Genomic DNA, 16,682 nt, shown 5'->3' with positions numbered 1-16,682 from the left:
GCTAACACAATAGCACTAGCGATAGCGGGTCCACCTCTGGGGGAAATGGGGGGGGGGCAACACCACCCCATCCTCTGGGAGTGGCGGTTGGCGTGCTGACACCCACAGCAGAGGTTTTAGGATTTTGCACATTTGAAAAACAGTATGTAGTACAATCCAAACACTTCCTTGGACTCCTTCAGTAAAACATACAGTATAAAGCTCTGTTCTCCAAGCAAGCCAACAGAAAGAAGACCGATTTTATGATTGAACTGCAGCTGACATTGTCTCTTGTCAATGGCTATTAGATAGCATTACTGCTGACTGGTATGCCTGCAGCACTGCATATAGACACCAATGCAAGGACCAGGCTGTATCACATTTGGCTGTAATTGGGAGTCCCATAGTGCAGTGCACAATTTGCCCAGCGTCGTCCTGGTTTGGCCGGGGTAGGCCGTCATTGTAAATAAGAATGTGTTCTTGCCTCGTTAAATAAAAATAAAAGGACATGTATCCACAGGAATGAACTTTTTCCAATGGTAGTGTCCTATCAAATGAATATGGGAATTCATATTAAGACGTCTAACGTGGAAGTTCATACTGTTGTATACTGATGCTACGCAAATAGGTCATAGTATCACAGATGGGGTGTCGCAGGGCTTGGTGTATTAGAGCCCTCAAATTAGCCAGTGGGTCAGCAGTAAATTATAACTCTGCAGGACCCTGGCCTGGTTTAGATGCCTACATAGCACAACATGTCTTCTCTCTCAAATTAGGTCAGGATGAAAAAGACAAAGCACGCAAGCTCCTAGACCATTTTATTCAGCGAAATGAAAGCCCTCTCCCCCAGACACACGCACACACTCTTCCTGTCATAACAGTGGGTGTTCTCTTTGGTATGTGGATACTGTAAATACTGCGGTCTGCTGCTGCTCCTCTTGAATGGGGATGATAAAATGAGCTTGATGGGCTTCACACAAAGAGACACACAGTGATGTTTCCTGCATTTGTCACCCTGTCTCTTTGCAATGTTTCAAGCTTTTTATAACATAAAGGCACTGTGCTGACATCTGCTATGCATCCCTCTGACAAGTTTGGTAGAGTTCCCAGAAATCTTTTAGGATGTAGATGAGGCGGATAAAATGCATACCTGGGGCCTCATTTATAAACAGTACGTACAGTTGAAGTCAGAAGTTTACATACACCGTAGCCAAATACAAGTGAACTCAGTTTTTCACAATTCCTGACATTTAATCCTAGTAAAAATTCCCTGTCTTAGGTCAGTTAGGAACACCACTTAATTTTAAGAATGTAAAAAAATGAATAATAATAGAGAGAATGATTTATTTCAGCTTTTATGTCTTTCATCACATTCCCAGTGTGACGATCGTCTGAAGAAGTAGACCAAGGTGCAGCGTGGTAAGTGTTCATGATCTTTAATAGTCAGAACACCAAACAAAAACAACAAAAGGAATAACGAACGTCACGTTCTGCCGGCTTCACAGAGCTAACAAAAAACAAGATCCCACCAACAGGCTACCTCAGTATGATTCCCAATCAGAGACAACAATAGACAGCTGCCTCTGATTGGGAACCACACTGTACAAAAACCAAAGAAATACAAAACATAGAATGCCCACCCCACATCACACCCTGACCTCATCAAATAGAGAAATGAAACGGCTCTCTAAGGCCAGGGCGTGACAGTACCTCCCCTCCCCCTCAAAGGTGCGGACTCCCGGGCCGCAAACCTGAATCTATAGGGGAGGTTCCGGGAGGGCATTTATCCTTGGCGGCGGCTCCGGTTCGGGGAGTAGCCCCCGCTCCGCCTCTGGCTCCCCCAACCTTGGTGGCGCCTCTGATGCGGGGACCCTCGTCGCCAGCCCCGGACTGGGGACCCTCTCCGCAGGCCCCGGACCGGGGACCCTCGCCGCAGGCTCCGGACTGGAGACCGTCGCTGGAGGCACCGTGCCATGGATCCTTACTGCAGGCTTTGGGCCATGGATCATCACTGGAGGCTTCGTGCCATGGATCATCACTGGAGGCTTCGTGCCATGGATCATCACTGGAGGATTCCATACTGGAGTTCTGGAGCGTAGAGCTGGTTCCAAAGAGTACAATCTTTGTACCCATGTGCAGTTGCAAACCGTAGTCTAACTTTTTTATGCCGGTTTTGGAGCTGTGGCTTCTTCCTTGCTGAGTGGCCTTTCAGGTTATGTCAATATAGGACTTGTTTTACTGTGGATATAGATACTTTTGGGCCTGTTTCCTCCAGCATCTTCACAAGGTCCTTTGCTGATGTTCTGGAATTTATTTGCACTTTTCGCACCAAAGTACATTCATCTCTAGGGGACAGAACGCGTCTCCTTCCTCAGCGGCATGGCGGCTGCGTGGTCCCATGGTGTTTATTCTTCTGTACTATTGTTTGTACAGATGAACGTGGTACCTTCAGGTGTTTGGAAAATGCTTGGCTGATTTCTTTTGATTTTCCCATGATGTCAAGCAAAGAGGCACAGAGTTTGAAGGGAGGCCTTGAAATCCAGCCACAGGTACACCTCCACTTGACTCAAATGATGTCAATTAGCCTGTCAGAAGCTTCTAAAGCCAAGACATTATTTTCTGGAATTTTACAAGTTGTTTACAGGCACAGTCAACTTAGTGTATGTAAACTTCTGACCCACTGGAATTGTAAGTTAAATAATTTGTCTGTAAACAATTGTTGGAAAAATTACTTGTGTCATGCACAAAGTAGATGTCCTAACCGACTTGCCAAAACTATCGTTTGTTAACAAGAAATTTGTGGAGTGGTTGAAAAACGAGTTTTAACGACTCCAACCTAAGTGTATGTAATCTTCCAACTTCAACTGTATATATATATAATTATCCAAAAAATATATGGGGGATTGGAAATGATGCAGACAATTACATTGATGGAAGCAACAATCTATCCGCAATTGTCACGTTCGTCATAACGATGAGACCAAGGCGCAGCGTGATTTGAATACATTCTTTTTTATATATGAAGAACACTAAACAAACTAACAAAATGAACGTGACGCTAATAATAACGAGTGCTGACATGCAACTGCACATAGACAATAACCCACAAAACCAAAATGGAAAATGGCAACCTAAATAGAATCCCCAATCAGAGACAACGATAAACTTCTGTCCCTGATTGGGAACCAATTCAGGCCACCATAGACCTACATTTACCTAGACAATACCAAAGCCCATAGATATACAAAAAACCCATAGACAAGACAAAAACACACATACCACCCTCGTCACACCCTGACCTAACCAAAATAATAAAGAAAACAAGATAACTTAGGTCAGGGCGTGACAGCAATATTAAAGCTGATCCACCCTCAAAAAAATAACATACAAGTGAGTTTGTCAAATTTCTGCCTTGCTAGAGCTGCCCTGGTCAACTGTAAGTGCTGTTATTGTGAAGTGAAAACATCTAGGAGCAACAACGGCTCAGCCATGAAGTGGTAGGCCACACAAGCTCACAGGACGGGACCACCGAAATTGTCTGTCCTCGGTTACAACACTTACTACCGAGTTCCAAACTGCCTCTGGAAGCAACGTCAGCACTAGAACTGTTCGTCGGGACCTTCATGATATTAGTTTCCATGGCCGAGCAGCCACACACAAGCCTAAGATCACCATGCGCAATGCCAAGCATCGGCTAGAGTGGTGTAAAGCTCACCACCACATCTGCTAACCATGTGTATGTGATCAATAACATTTTATTTTATTTAAACTTTGGACTCTGGAGCAGTGGAAACACATCCTCTGGAGTGATGATTCACACAGTCTTTACTGTTTACTGTTTCAGCATCACAATGCCCTATGCACAAGTGAGGTCCATACAGAAATGGTTTGTCGAGATCGGTGTGGAAGAAGAGAGAGCCCTGACCTCAAGCTCAACGAAACACCTTTGGGATCAATTGGAACACCGACTACGAGCCAGGCCTAATCACCCAACATCAGTGTCTGACCTCACAAATGCTCTTGTGGTTGAATAGAAGCAAGTCACCATAGCAATGTCATAACATCTAGTGGAAAGCCTTCCCAGAAGAGTCGAGGCTGTTATAGCAGCAATGGTGGGACCAACTCCATATTAATGCCTATGATTTTGGAATGAGTTGCAGGTGTCCACATACATACTTTTGGTCATGTAGTGTATGTTACTACTGTAGCTTACTGTAATTTAAATTTGTTTTGACTAGCCTAGACAATGTTTCACAATTCACAGGGGGAAAAGGTTGGGGGGAAAGTCAAAGCAAAACATTGTTGAATTCAAACGTTCTGCTGACAGGTTTGCTATTGTTTTCTCTTTCATTAACTGTCACATACCTTTGCCAAATACAGCATCAATTACTGCAAAAAAAATGACACAATTCTGACAACACAGTGAATAGAACAGTAGCTTATGCAAAATAGTTGACAGTATGCCTATGGGTGGGCTACAGTATTGTTGTGTGATAGGAGCGCAACATCATCATCTTTATCTCAGAGACTATACCAAAGCAGGATATAGAAACACAACAATCTATTGATGAACAAAATATTGAACAACATTTCATCCTCTTGCATAGAAGTGTGGGCTGTAGCCTACTTTTAAATTGTTTCCAATATGCAATCAATCTTTCAGAATGCATGGACAGGCACTCGCTATAGGCAGCATGCATGTTTAGTTGGAAAGGTTCACAGTAAAATACCTAAATGTTCACCCAAACCTCTGCAGAAATGTGATCAAATATGCCATTGCTCTTTCTTTTACAAACTGCAGTGGTCCAATTCCAATAGTGCCAAATTATACAGAAAATAGAGGGTGTTATTGTCACCATAAAAGGTGAATGGAGGGTGATTTCCAGGCAAAGTTTTAATGCTTGTTCACATGTAACAGATGTCCAGCAAAGACAAGAAGACTGGTCTCGGCAACAGTGTAACTCTTGCGTTATGTTTTTAAAGAAAGGATTGTCCAGCCAGTGATCCCAGTTGATTGGTGTTAATTCTGACGTGGACACAAGGAAGCACATTAGATGTGCAGGAGAACAGTATGTTGATGGCTGTAGATTCTTGATTTGGCAGGTAGCCTAGTGGTTAAGGGTGTTGGGCCAGAAAAAAAAACTGAAAGTTTGTTGGTTCAAATCCCAGAGCAGACTCAATGAAAAATGTGCCCTTGAGCAAGGCACTTAACTCTAATTGCACCTGTAAGTCGCTGTGGATAAGAGCGTCTGTTAAATGACTATACAGTGCCTTGCGAAAGTATTCGCCCCCCTTGAACTTTGCGACCTTTTGCCACATTTCAGGCTTCAAACATAAAGATATAAAACTGTTTTTTTTGTGAAGAATCAAGAGATCCTCACTGAACTTCTGGAGAGTTTGCTGCACTGAAAGTAAAGGGGCTGAATAATTTTGCACGCCCAATTTTTCAGTTTTTGATTTGTTAAAAAAGTTTGAAATATCCAATAAATGTCGTTCCACTTCATGATTGTGTCCCACTTGTTGTTGATTCTTCACAAAAAAATACAGTTTTATATCTTTATGTTTGAAGCCTGAAATGTGGCAAAAGGTCGCAAAGTTCAAGAGGCCGAATACTTTCGCAAGGCACTGTATATGAAATGTAGTGTGAAAATCATTGTGAATTAGAAGGGAGTTATTGCGGCCATTACAATTAGAGCATGCAAGCTAAATATTCAGTCATGTCAAAGTGGAAGAAAAATTCTAACATTTATTTACATTTTTTATTTATTTATTATATCTTGATTAGATTAACCCCCTGAGTGAATACATGTTAGAATCACCATTGTCAGAGATTACAGCTGTGAGTCTTTCTGGGTAACTCTCTAAGAGCTTTCCACACCTGGATTGCGCAACATTTTCCCATTTTATAATTTTTCATGCTCTGTCAATTTGCTTGTTGATCATTGCAAAACAACTATTTTCAGGTCTTGCCATAGATTTTCAATCAGATTTAAGTCAAAACGTTAACTCAGTCACTCAGTTGGTAACCAACTCCAGTGTAGATTTGGCCTTGTGTTTTAGGTTATTGTCCTGCTGAAAGGTGAATTTATCTCCCAGTGGAAAGCAATGAATCTGTGTTTGAAATTCACTGCTCGACTGAGGGACCTGACAGATAATTGTATGTGTGGGGTACAGAGACGAGGTAGTCATTCAAAAAGCGTGTTAAAAACTATTATTTAACACATAGTCCATGCAACTTATTATGTGAATTGTTAAGCACATTATTACTCCTGAACGTGTTTAGGCTTACCATAACAAATGAGTTGAATACTTATTGACTCAAGACATTTCAGCTTTTCATTTCGAATTAATTTGTACAAATTATGAGTATTGTGTGTAGGCCAGTGACAAAAAAAATCTAAATCAGTGGAGGCTCCTGTCATGACTCCCGCCGAAGTCGGTCCCTCTCCTTGTTCGGGTGGCGTTCTGATTTACACCTGATTTACATCCCCTCATTACTCTACGTGTATATTATCCTCTGTTCCCCCATGTCTGTGTGTGGTTTTGTTTGTTCGTTACGTGTGTGACGCTACAGGCTGGTTTTGCGCCGGGTTTTGTTGACCCGTGGTTTTATTATTTTGTACCATGCTGTGGGCCAGAGTGTTGACGCAGTTGTGTCCGGCTGTTTTTTTCTGCCTCTGCCTGTTCACTCATGTGCCTGTTCACTCATCTCTGCTCTCCTGCACCTGACTTCCTTTGACCAGTTGCGCACACTCTGACAGCTCCTCAGAGGAGGAAGGGGAGGACCATCCTCCTCAGTGAATTTCATATATTTTTTAATAGTGAAACATTTTAAAAGTTATCCTTTATAGATAAAACTATACTAAATATATTCACGTCACCAAATAATTTATTAAAACACATTGTTTTGCAATGAAGGTCTCCAGTAGCCTCAACAGCACTCTGTAGGGTAGCAGCATGGTGTAGCCAGAGGACAGCTAGTTTCCGTCCCCCTCTGGGTACACTGACTTCAATACAAAACCTAGGAGGCTCATGTTTCTCACCCCCTTCCTTAGACTTACACAGTAATTATGACAACTTCTGGAGGATGTCCTCTAACCTATCAGAGTTCTTGCAGCATGAACTGAAATGTTGTCCACCCAATCAAAGAATCAGAGAATGAATCTAGTACTGAAGTACATTTAAATTTAATCTAGTTTAATCTAGTACATTTATGCAGTGCATAAAATGAGGGGAGTAGTTAATAGTTGAACAGTTTTGAACAAATGTATTCATTTAAAAATGAAGAAGCCAGAGAGAGAGAGAGCTAGCTATATTTAATTGTTTTTTTAACTTAGCTATGCAGCTAACTAGTTCACCCTACTCAAACACCCAGCTCAAACAGAAAGTGATGCTATGTTTGCTAGGTGGTTATGGCCATTCAACACTAGAACTCTTCCAAGTAAAGGTAAACTTTTGGTTTTATTAACCTTTCTAGGGCAGGCTAGCGGAACCCCTCGACAACATTCAGGTGAAAAGGCAGCGCACAAAATTCACAAATATTTTTGGGAAATATGTAACTTTCACACATTAACAAGTCCAATACAGCAAATGAAAAATAAACATCTTGTTAATCTACCCATCGTGTCCGATTTAAAAAATGCTTTACAGCGAAAGCACAACATATGATTATGTTAGGTCATAGCCAAGTCAAAAAAACACAGCCATTTTTCCAGCCAAAGATAGGAGTCACAAAATGCAGAAATATAGATAAAATTAATTGTGAAGACTTACAGAAAATGTTTGACCTCTGTCATTGCCAACAAAGGGTATATAACAAAGTATTGAGATAAACTTTTGTTATTGACCAAATACTTATTTTCCACCATAATTTGCAAATAAATTCATTAAAAATTCTACAATGTGATTTTCTGGATTTTTTTCTCATTTTGTCTGTCATAGTTGAAGTGTACCTATGATGAACATTACAGGCCTCTCTCATCTTTTAAAGTGGGAGAACTTGCACAATTGGTGGCTGACTAAATACTTTTTTGCCCCACTGTAAATACATATTTCTGAGATGTCAAGTGGACACATAACCCACCCACCATGTTACAAACATGCACAGCAGTTTTACAACAGGTCTGATTTAGAACAGAAAACATGCGTAGCCTATGTATGGCATGCGCCAAGTTTATAAATCTCAATATTTTTAGATGTACGTATTCTTTTCAGAAATGGCGCACGCAGATATTTAGTGTGAAACTTACGAAACGGTTATAAATGAGGCCCCAGCATCTTGTGTAATGAGATTTGTACAGAATGGTTTCTCAGCTCTCCTCAGATCCAAGAAGACTGTGTGTGTGCAGAGGAGGTTAGAGCAGTGCTAGCACTCCGGATTGGAGCCGAGTGGCTTCATCTTTACTTTACCACAGTCTGACAATAGCAACACCATTAGCATCTTCTAGTGCCTTCAGCAGCTAACGATAACTGTTTCTCTACATCAGCAAAAAATAACATGAGAATTCAAAACACAAATCCAGCAAGATTGATTACAACTTCAGGCGAGTTGAAAGGTGAAGGATTTTGTCTCTAGATATCTTCCAACAATGTGTGCTTTCACAGCTCACCACTATATCACATTTGTTGGGCATTTTTATTTTCTCCTTACAGCTCCCCAAAAAATTAGACATCGAGCAAATTATTTCACAATCTCTTTATGACAACTTGGCAGTATACAGCAGGCCTACACTGTGTGAGGTAATGGAGGTAAAGCTCCTTACATAGGCCAATGCTAACATGTTTAATTAGGCCAATGCTAACATGTTTAATTAGGCTAATGCTAACATGTTTAATTAGGCCAATGCTAACATGTTTCATTAGGCCAATTCTAACATGTTTAATTAGGCCAAATCTAACATGTTTAATTAGGCCAATTCTAACATGTTTAATTAGGCTAATGCTAACATGTTTAATTAGCCCCCCCCCACCACCGTCAGATTTAACAGATCTCGAAAAGGTCAAGGTCATGGGAAGAATTGAGTTAAATATGGGTGCGGGCAAAATAAATCCTTGTTCAGACCACTGAAGGTCTCCTCATGCTGCAGAGATTACTCTCTCTCTTGTACAATGCTGTGTGTGTGTGTGTGTGTGTGTGTGTGTGTGTGTGTGTGTGTGTGTGTGTGTGTGTGTGTGTGTGTGTGTGTGTGTGTGTGTGTGTGTGTGTGTGTGTGTGTGTGTGTGTGTGTGTGTGTGTGTGTGTGTGTGTGTGAAACTATGGGTACACAATTCCCATTGGAATGTGCAATGTTGAGAAAAACTGTTTTCCATTTGGTACGTAACTACTTTATGTATCATTTGTTACACATAAGTGAGGGCTGTCTTTGTCTATCTGGCAGTTGTGGTTTGATTCCCAGGGGGATTGAGTACAAAAGCCTGCAAAGGGCCCCATTCTCCCCCCATGTGGTAAGGTCTGTGTAAGGGGAGTTCAGTAGCCTTAATCCAACTTTGATAACTACCCCCACCAACACACATACCGAAATGAAACGGACTTAATTACTGACTCCCACCAGTCACAGTGCAATCTCACACCCTAGCACTAAAGTGGCTGGCTTCCAATCAGTCTGAAGCCGTGGGAGTGTAAGCGGCCAATAAAATCCTTGCGCTTCATGGTCACTCAGAGAAGTGGGCTTTGTTTGTCTTGATGCTTCTTTTCACGTTTGCATGTATAATGACCTGATTTATTGTAATAGTTCCAGATGTATCTCAAGTCACACTGAAAGATATCTGTGGGTGGGAAGAGCCCACGTTGTAGATAGATCAGGGGGGCATACTTTTCTGCAGCAGTCCCATTCTGTGTACATTCAATGTGGGCGGAAGCATCGACCACAGGTTTCTATCTGTGTGTTCTGAAGAGAGGAGGTGAGGTCGGAAACACATGCCGTCTATAGAGAAAAATAAGATACTCTAAATACATAGATCAGATTTCTGTCAGAAGTTAGAGCCCAAACGTGTGCAAACAAAATTCACAACTCAAAGAAAAACATTTTGAATCCCACAAATAAGCCTAAGCCTCAGTGCTGACAGTAATTTGAAACGAGGGGGAGAAATATATCTAAACCTGGAAGTCAATACTACTGTTACACTCTCACCAAGCTCGAATTTGACTCTCACGGCATTACTTAGAATATCTGAACAGCATGGGACATTAGGTGAGAAGGACATCTCCAATAAGAATCCCTATTGTAAACTCGCTAGCGTTGTAACAATGTGCGATGACAGTCAGGAAGCAAGTTCAGGAGGTGTGTGTTTTAATAAAACAAACAGAATATAATATAAAACAAGAAACACTAACAGAACACAGACATGACACTGGAACAGAAACAATAACACCTGGGGAAGGAACCAAAGGGAGACATGACATATATATATATATATATATATACATAAGGACGGTAATCAGGGAGGTGATGGAGTCTAGGTAAGTCTGATGTCACACAGGTGTGAGTAACGATGGTGACAGGTGTGCGCCATAACAAGCAGCCTGGTGACATAGAGGCCGGAGAGGGAGCTCACGTGACAAGGGTGATGACAATTAGGGTATTAACTTCAGATAGACTGATTATAGATTTATGTTATTATATAAGGATATGATTTCCCATGCATTAATTGACACTCAAACAGTAAATGACTCCACCAATGCAACATATATAAGGTTCAAGATGTATATTACCACATTTTCAATGTACCACATCAAAAGAAATACAAATAATGAACCCCAATGAGTCGTGCACAACCCATGTCCAAATTACTTGTGTAATGTTGGAGCTATAAAAAAAATGACTACACACAAAGTCCCGAAGCACCCCACCGTTGTGGTTACTCACTACTTGTAGACATTTCCTCAGTGAAGTAACTTATAGCAGTTCCATGCAGGTGTCACAAGATCCACAGCAAGCACAGCTATCAATGCAGACAGTACTCCTTAGCAGCAACAGATATCCCATAGAAACATGAACTCGTTAATCTTCCACAAGCAATTCTCTCCAAGTCTCGTACGTTGCTAGGCTAACCTCGAGCTGTCAAATACCTCCGCGATGAGACGGCACGTCGGTAGCTTCAGTCTCTACTAAGTCTTTCTTAACAAAATAATAACTCTATTATAAAATTAAATCAGTATTTCCCTTCAAAACTCAGTAGATGTGGGTTTTGTTATACTTTTATCATCATCTTTTATAGTTTTTCTTCACCAACACTGATAATGTCTCTTTCCCCCAGGCCTCCTGTTAACGAGGTCAACTCTCCCATTGGCCACAGTTTAACAATCTACCTTATTGGTCAAAAATTTAATTTAAAAGTAAACCAACCTATTCACTTGTACATTAAATAAATATTTATTCAGAAGAAATACATTAACAACATTACAATTCAGGAGCAATTCGATCACTTTTTAAATCTAATACCAATTAATTATAACAAATAAACTCTACACCTGGTTTTAACAAGGTTATTACATTACTAATTATCAATTGTGGGAACAAGCTGAAAAGAATAGAATGTGAGCTGGTGTTGGGAAGTTGATGTGACAAGTGACAGACAAACAGACAAAGGCTGCAGGTCCACCTGTGACCACAGCAACCTTGACCACATTCCGCACTTGATGTCTTCCATCTCTAAGCAAGCTGCATTACGCAATACACACAGTACGTTGAGCCAGAACACAGTGTAACTATTCTGCGATTTCTTGCCTAAGGAATTCTTCCTTTTTTTCACCTTTTTCCCTCTCCTCTGGCCAAATGAGAATCAGATGTTTTGTGGAGGAAGGACGGACTCCCAACCATCCTGCTTTGTTGGTGCAGCTAGAGTGTTGGTACAGTATGTGTGTGTGGTGACAAGAAGGTGAACATTCCACCCTCCTTCCATCATTGGACAGCTGCTACGGCTGTAGATGGACATAAAAGGGGAGGAACGATTGGCTTCAAAACATGCCTGTTGTACATGAGGGTTCATTTAAATCGGGTGCTTTTGAGATTTCCTCTGTAAATAATATGGATAAATTCGTCAAAACATCAAAATAGGTGTTCGACAATTTAACTGATTTAAACATCTGTGGATCTGAGCAGCACCTACTTTATCCCCAATTGAGGAAAAAGTAACATATTTCTGAGTTTCACCCATTAGGCTCAAGAAGAGGGGTTTTACGGCTTCCTCTACTGAGCGGCTGCTGCTCTGCTAAAGCATTTAAAAGCTCTAACATACCCCACTGGTGCAGCTCTACTGTCATCCTGTCAACATCATGCCTCTGCTAAGCAAAGACAAGGCCCCTTTCCACCCCCAAATCCCCTGACAACTGCTCAGTTTCCTGCTGGCATTGATGCGCCCAATCTTTCCCATGACCATTAGCTGGTGAGTTTGCACACAGTTACAGCAGCAAAAACCCAGCCTGAGGGGTGGGCCGTCTGTCTTAAGAGGCTTTTCGAAGCAACTATCTACACAGTCATGTACCATTGTCTTTGAACTACCAGCTAGTGGGAGAACAGCAGACAAAAGCCTTTCATATACACTACCGGTCAAAAGTTTTTGTTGTTGTTTTTTAAAAACATTTTCTACATTGTAGACTAATAGTGAAGACGTCAAAACTATGAAATGACACATGGAATCATGTAGTAACCAAAAAAGTGTTAAACAAATCAAAATATATTTTATATTTGAAATTATTCATATAGCCACCCTTTGCCTTGATGACAGCTTTGCACACTCTTGGCATTCTCTCAACCAGCTTCACCTGGAATGCTTTTCCAACAGTCTTGAGGGAGTTCCCACATATGCTGAGCACTTGTTGGCTGCTTTTCCTTCACTCTGCGGTCTGACTCATCCTAATCCATCTCAATTTGGTTGAGGTCGGGGGGACTGTGTAGGCCAGGTCATATGATGCAGCACTCCATCACTCTCCTTCTTGGTAAAATAGCTCTTACACGCCTGGAGGTGTGTTGGGTCATTGTCCTGTTGAAAAACAAATCCTAGTTCCACTAAGCCCTAACCAGATGGGATGACGTATCGCTGCAGAATGCTGTGGTTGCCATGCTGGTTAAGTGTACCTTGAATTCTAAATAAATCACCAGCAAAGCACCCCCACACCATAACACCTCCTCCTCCATGCTTAACGGTGGGAAATACACATGCAGAAATCATCCGCTCACCCACACCACGTCTCACAAAGAAACAGCGGTTGGAACCTAAAATCTCCAATTTGGACTCCAGACCAAAGAACACACCTCCCCCCATCACAACACAACTGCTGGCTCAAATGCAAGAACAAAGAAAATAAGTTCCACTAAAGAACTTTTAACAAGGCACACTTGTTAATTGAAACAGGTGACCTCATGAAGCTGGTTGAGAGAATGCCAATCGTGTGCAAAGCTGTCATCAATTCAAAGGGTGGCTATTTGAAGAATCTCAAATATAAAACATATTTTGATTTGTTTATCACTTTTTTGGTTACTACATGATTCTATATGTGTTATTTCAGGGGCGGCAGGTAGCCTAGTGGTTAGAGCGTTGGGCCAGTAAACGAAAGGTTGCTGGATTGAATCCCCAAGCTGACAAGTTCAAATCTGTCATTCTACCCCTGAACAAGGCACTGTTCCCTGGTAGGCTGTCATTGCAAATAAGAATTTGACATAAAATAACACATTTCAAAGTTGTGATGTCTTCACTAGTATTCTACAATGTAGAAAATAGTAACAAATAAAGAAAAACCCTTGAATGAGTAGGTATTCTAGAACTGACCTGTAGTGTAGATTTGCAGCACCACTTGGACTGTTCAACAGTTGGGGGGGTGTTAAAGTCAACAAATAATTAATATCTCCTTGTTTGATTTGAATGCTAGAACACTGGCTGAGGCTGTAGGGAAATGCAGGTTGGGAGTGGGATTGAATGGAAGTAGTGTTAGAAGGTGTTGCAATCTCATTCCTATGCTTGTCCTCATATCTACTGCATGACTTGGTGCACCTGGGAGACTTATAGCTAATCTAGACATTGTTTTGTGATCCCCTAAATTTCCATAATCTAAATAATTCATTCGCAATGCGCTGAGCACGGGTTGTTGAAGAGCCGAGTGGAGTTCATAACAAAGATGACCGTTTAACCCTTTACACTCGTGGGAATTGGTCTATATAGTTGCAACATAAGACAAAAACATTACAAGGGTTTGAATGAGAGGACGAACTGGTGTCTCCAAATGCGCACAGTTCCTAAGCAATGTCAATTCACTTTTATGACTCAAAGAAGAATCTTTTTTTTTTGCTCTCCTAGCTGTGCCATTGAGGAACTAGAGCAAGCATACTTGTAGTCATTTCATTTGGAACACAACCCACCCTCACACATTTACTGTTGTTTACACAATCCCAAAAACGGTCCATTATAAATGGCAATCTGGGACAGGTAGGCATGATTTGAAAGCTTGTTCTATTGCCAACATAACTAGCTATGTTATACAATATGATCTTACAGTGTTCGGTTTCACAAGGCAAATCAGAGAAACAGATCGTAATTTTGGTGTGCATAGAAAGGAGACATGAGAAATGTTCCCTCTAAACTGTGTGCGGGCACGCAGCTCCCCGGGACTGCTATGCAGAATAAATATAAACCCGCACAGAGAAACACGAGATTGAACTTCACTCAACTTTCTAGAGTTTTCCCGTTAGTTAACACTATCAACTTTTCCCATTACTGTGGGAATTGTGATCAAATTAACACAATATTAGCCGCTTTCAATGCAACATACCGAAACAAAATGAACTATGCAAGACTTAGTATACAAAACTAACTATGCAAGAGATTTTGTTATAGGGAGAAATGCATCTGAGTAGGATTGTATTGCATTGCCAGGCATGACTCAGGCCCATACTCTACACAGACCGGTACGCCATAACCAATCAGAGCTACAGCAGGCCTATATACAAATAGACGATTGCCATATATGGATCTGTGCCATTCACGTTGAGCTGGACTGTGTTTACAGCATGAGCGGTCCTGAGTGGTTGTGCTTGTTTTGAGATCAAAGTCAGAGCTACATGTAGTGAAGTATGCACAGTTGTGCATTTGTTCATATCCTTTGCTAGTTACTGAGTTATTAACCCAGTTACAGATAAATTGTAGTCAGCAATGGGTGAGTGATTGCTTCCTACAAAACGTGTGCATTTCATCTTTCAAAAGCAAGTCAGGTAAAGAGCTTTTTTGTCTTAAAGGTGCAGTGTTGTATTTTGAGACTTGAATAAGCTTGAATAAGCTAAGTAGCCAATTGGCAGAGGGTAGCATGATTTGCCTTATTCTCTGTAATAACGGCATGGGAATAATGATGCATTTTACTCTGCAAAGTGGTTTCTTGCATCAAACAACACAACATTTTCAGTCACCTCTTTGTCTGAAGGACAAGTGGTTATAAACAAGTTAACGTCAAGCGCTGCATGTTTTTTTTCAAAGGTCTCATAGAATGTAGAGCTACTGAACACACATTGGCTGCTACTGTAGGCTGAAGATTGAACAGCTATTTCCATGTTAAAATGATATGGTATGCATTTTCTCCATTGTTTTTGATTATGGCCCACTCTGATAGTCCTACATTATGATCAAATAGCCATTGTAGCCTACTTAAAACTGTTACTTAAAGCGGGTACAGCCTGTGTCCACAGTAAATGTGTTCCGGAAGTTTTCACAGTGTTCGTGTTTGCGCCCAGCAGACCTGAAATTTGCTCAGTGATAAACATTTTTGAGGGAACATAAGGTCATGAATGCATTCAGGTGAAGTGTGACGCGGCAAATTTTCTTCACAATAAACAAACATAGGCTCATTCTGTTCAGAACAACTCAGGGTATGATGCTATGTCATCTTGTAGCTGTACATCAAACATAGTGATCATAAACTTTGACACTGTATATGACATGAGTTTTCTGATTTGGAAATGTGAAGTGTACATTTGGACTCACGGGTGTTTGGCTTCCTTTTATGACATCCAAGTGGTATTTTTTATAATCCTCAATGTCTTGTCTTTCCAAAACTTAATTTACAGCATTTCCCTCACTCAGCCAACCCAAAACATTTCTAAATTTCTCCAATTACTGGGAGGGATGGGGCCAACTTCTTGTCGGATGCAGTTCTGTCAGTCAAAACCCATACAGTGCTGTGAAGTGCAGAGCCAGAACTCTGACGTCATGTATAGCATGTTACTGTACAGCCACTATGTTTCAATTTAAGCACTTACAGTATTAGTGCCCAAATCTGCCATTTTCAACTGAGTGTAAAGGGCTACGATAAGACAGCGAGACTGAAGTTCTCTCTCAAGTCTCGGAAGGACTGCCCCAAAAAGGGGCCCCTTTGTCTCTTAGAAAACACGAGGTAAGGCAATGAGGGCCACCGCAGACTAAACCATGCAATTACTCAGCCCGAGGAGGTTAGCGTGATGGCGCTCCTTTGGGTACTGAGGTTTCTGCCTAGTTTACTTTGGCCTCATGGGTAGCTCAGCAAGTTGCATGAACAGTACCATAAAAAAAAATATGTTATTCTGTTTATTTGTTTGTCTGTTTAAATAACTTGTTCTTTGATTCAGCGAGTCATAGATGACGCTGAGATGTGCGAGTCTGTCTGACCGTGAGAATACACTCAGCTTCTTACACTGCCAAGAAGGAAACCAGGAGAAACACAATATTCAGTCATTTTGGCCAAA

General features: G+C 41.2%; 1 protein-coding gene across 1 annotated transcript in view; it reads right to left on the bottom strand.

Moving 5' to 3' along the window:
* Positions 1-16,682, bottom strand: part of LOC135550767 (vacuolar protein sorting-associated protein 37D-like) — a 46,628-nt gene that overhangs the window by 15,839 nt on the left and 14,107 nt on the right. The gene's annotated exons all lie outside the window — the stretch shown is intronic.

This window comes from Oncorhynchus masou, chromosome 12 (genome assembly GCF_036934945.1).
Source record: "Oncorhynchus masou masou isolate Uvic2021 chromosome 12, UVic_Omas_1.1, whole genome shotgun sequence".
Taxonomy (NCBI): domain Eukaryota; kingdom Metazoa; phylum Chordata; class Actinopteri; order Salmoniformes; family Salmonidae; genus Oncorhynchus; species Oncorhynchus masou.
The sequence above is the reverse complement of the archived record's forward strand: the minus strand, read 5'-3'. Positions and strand labels throughout refer to the sequence as shown.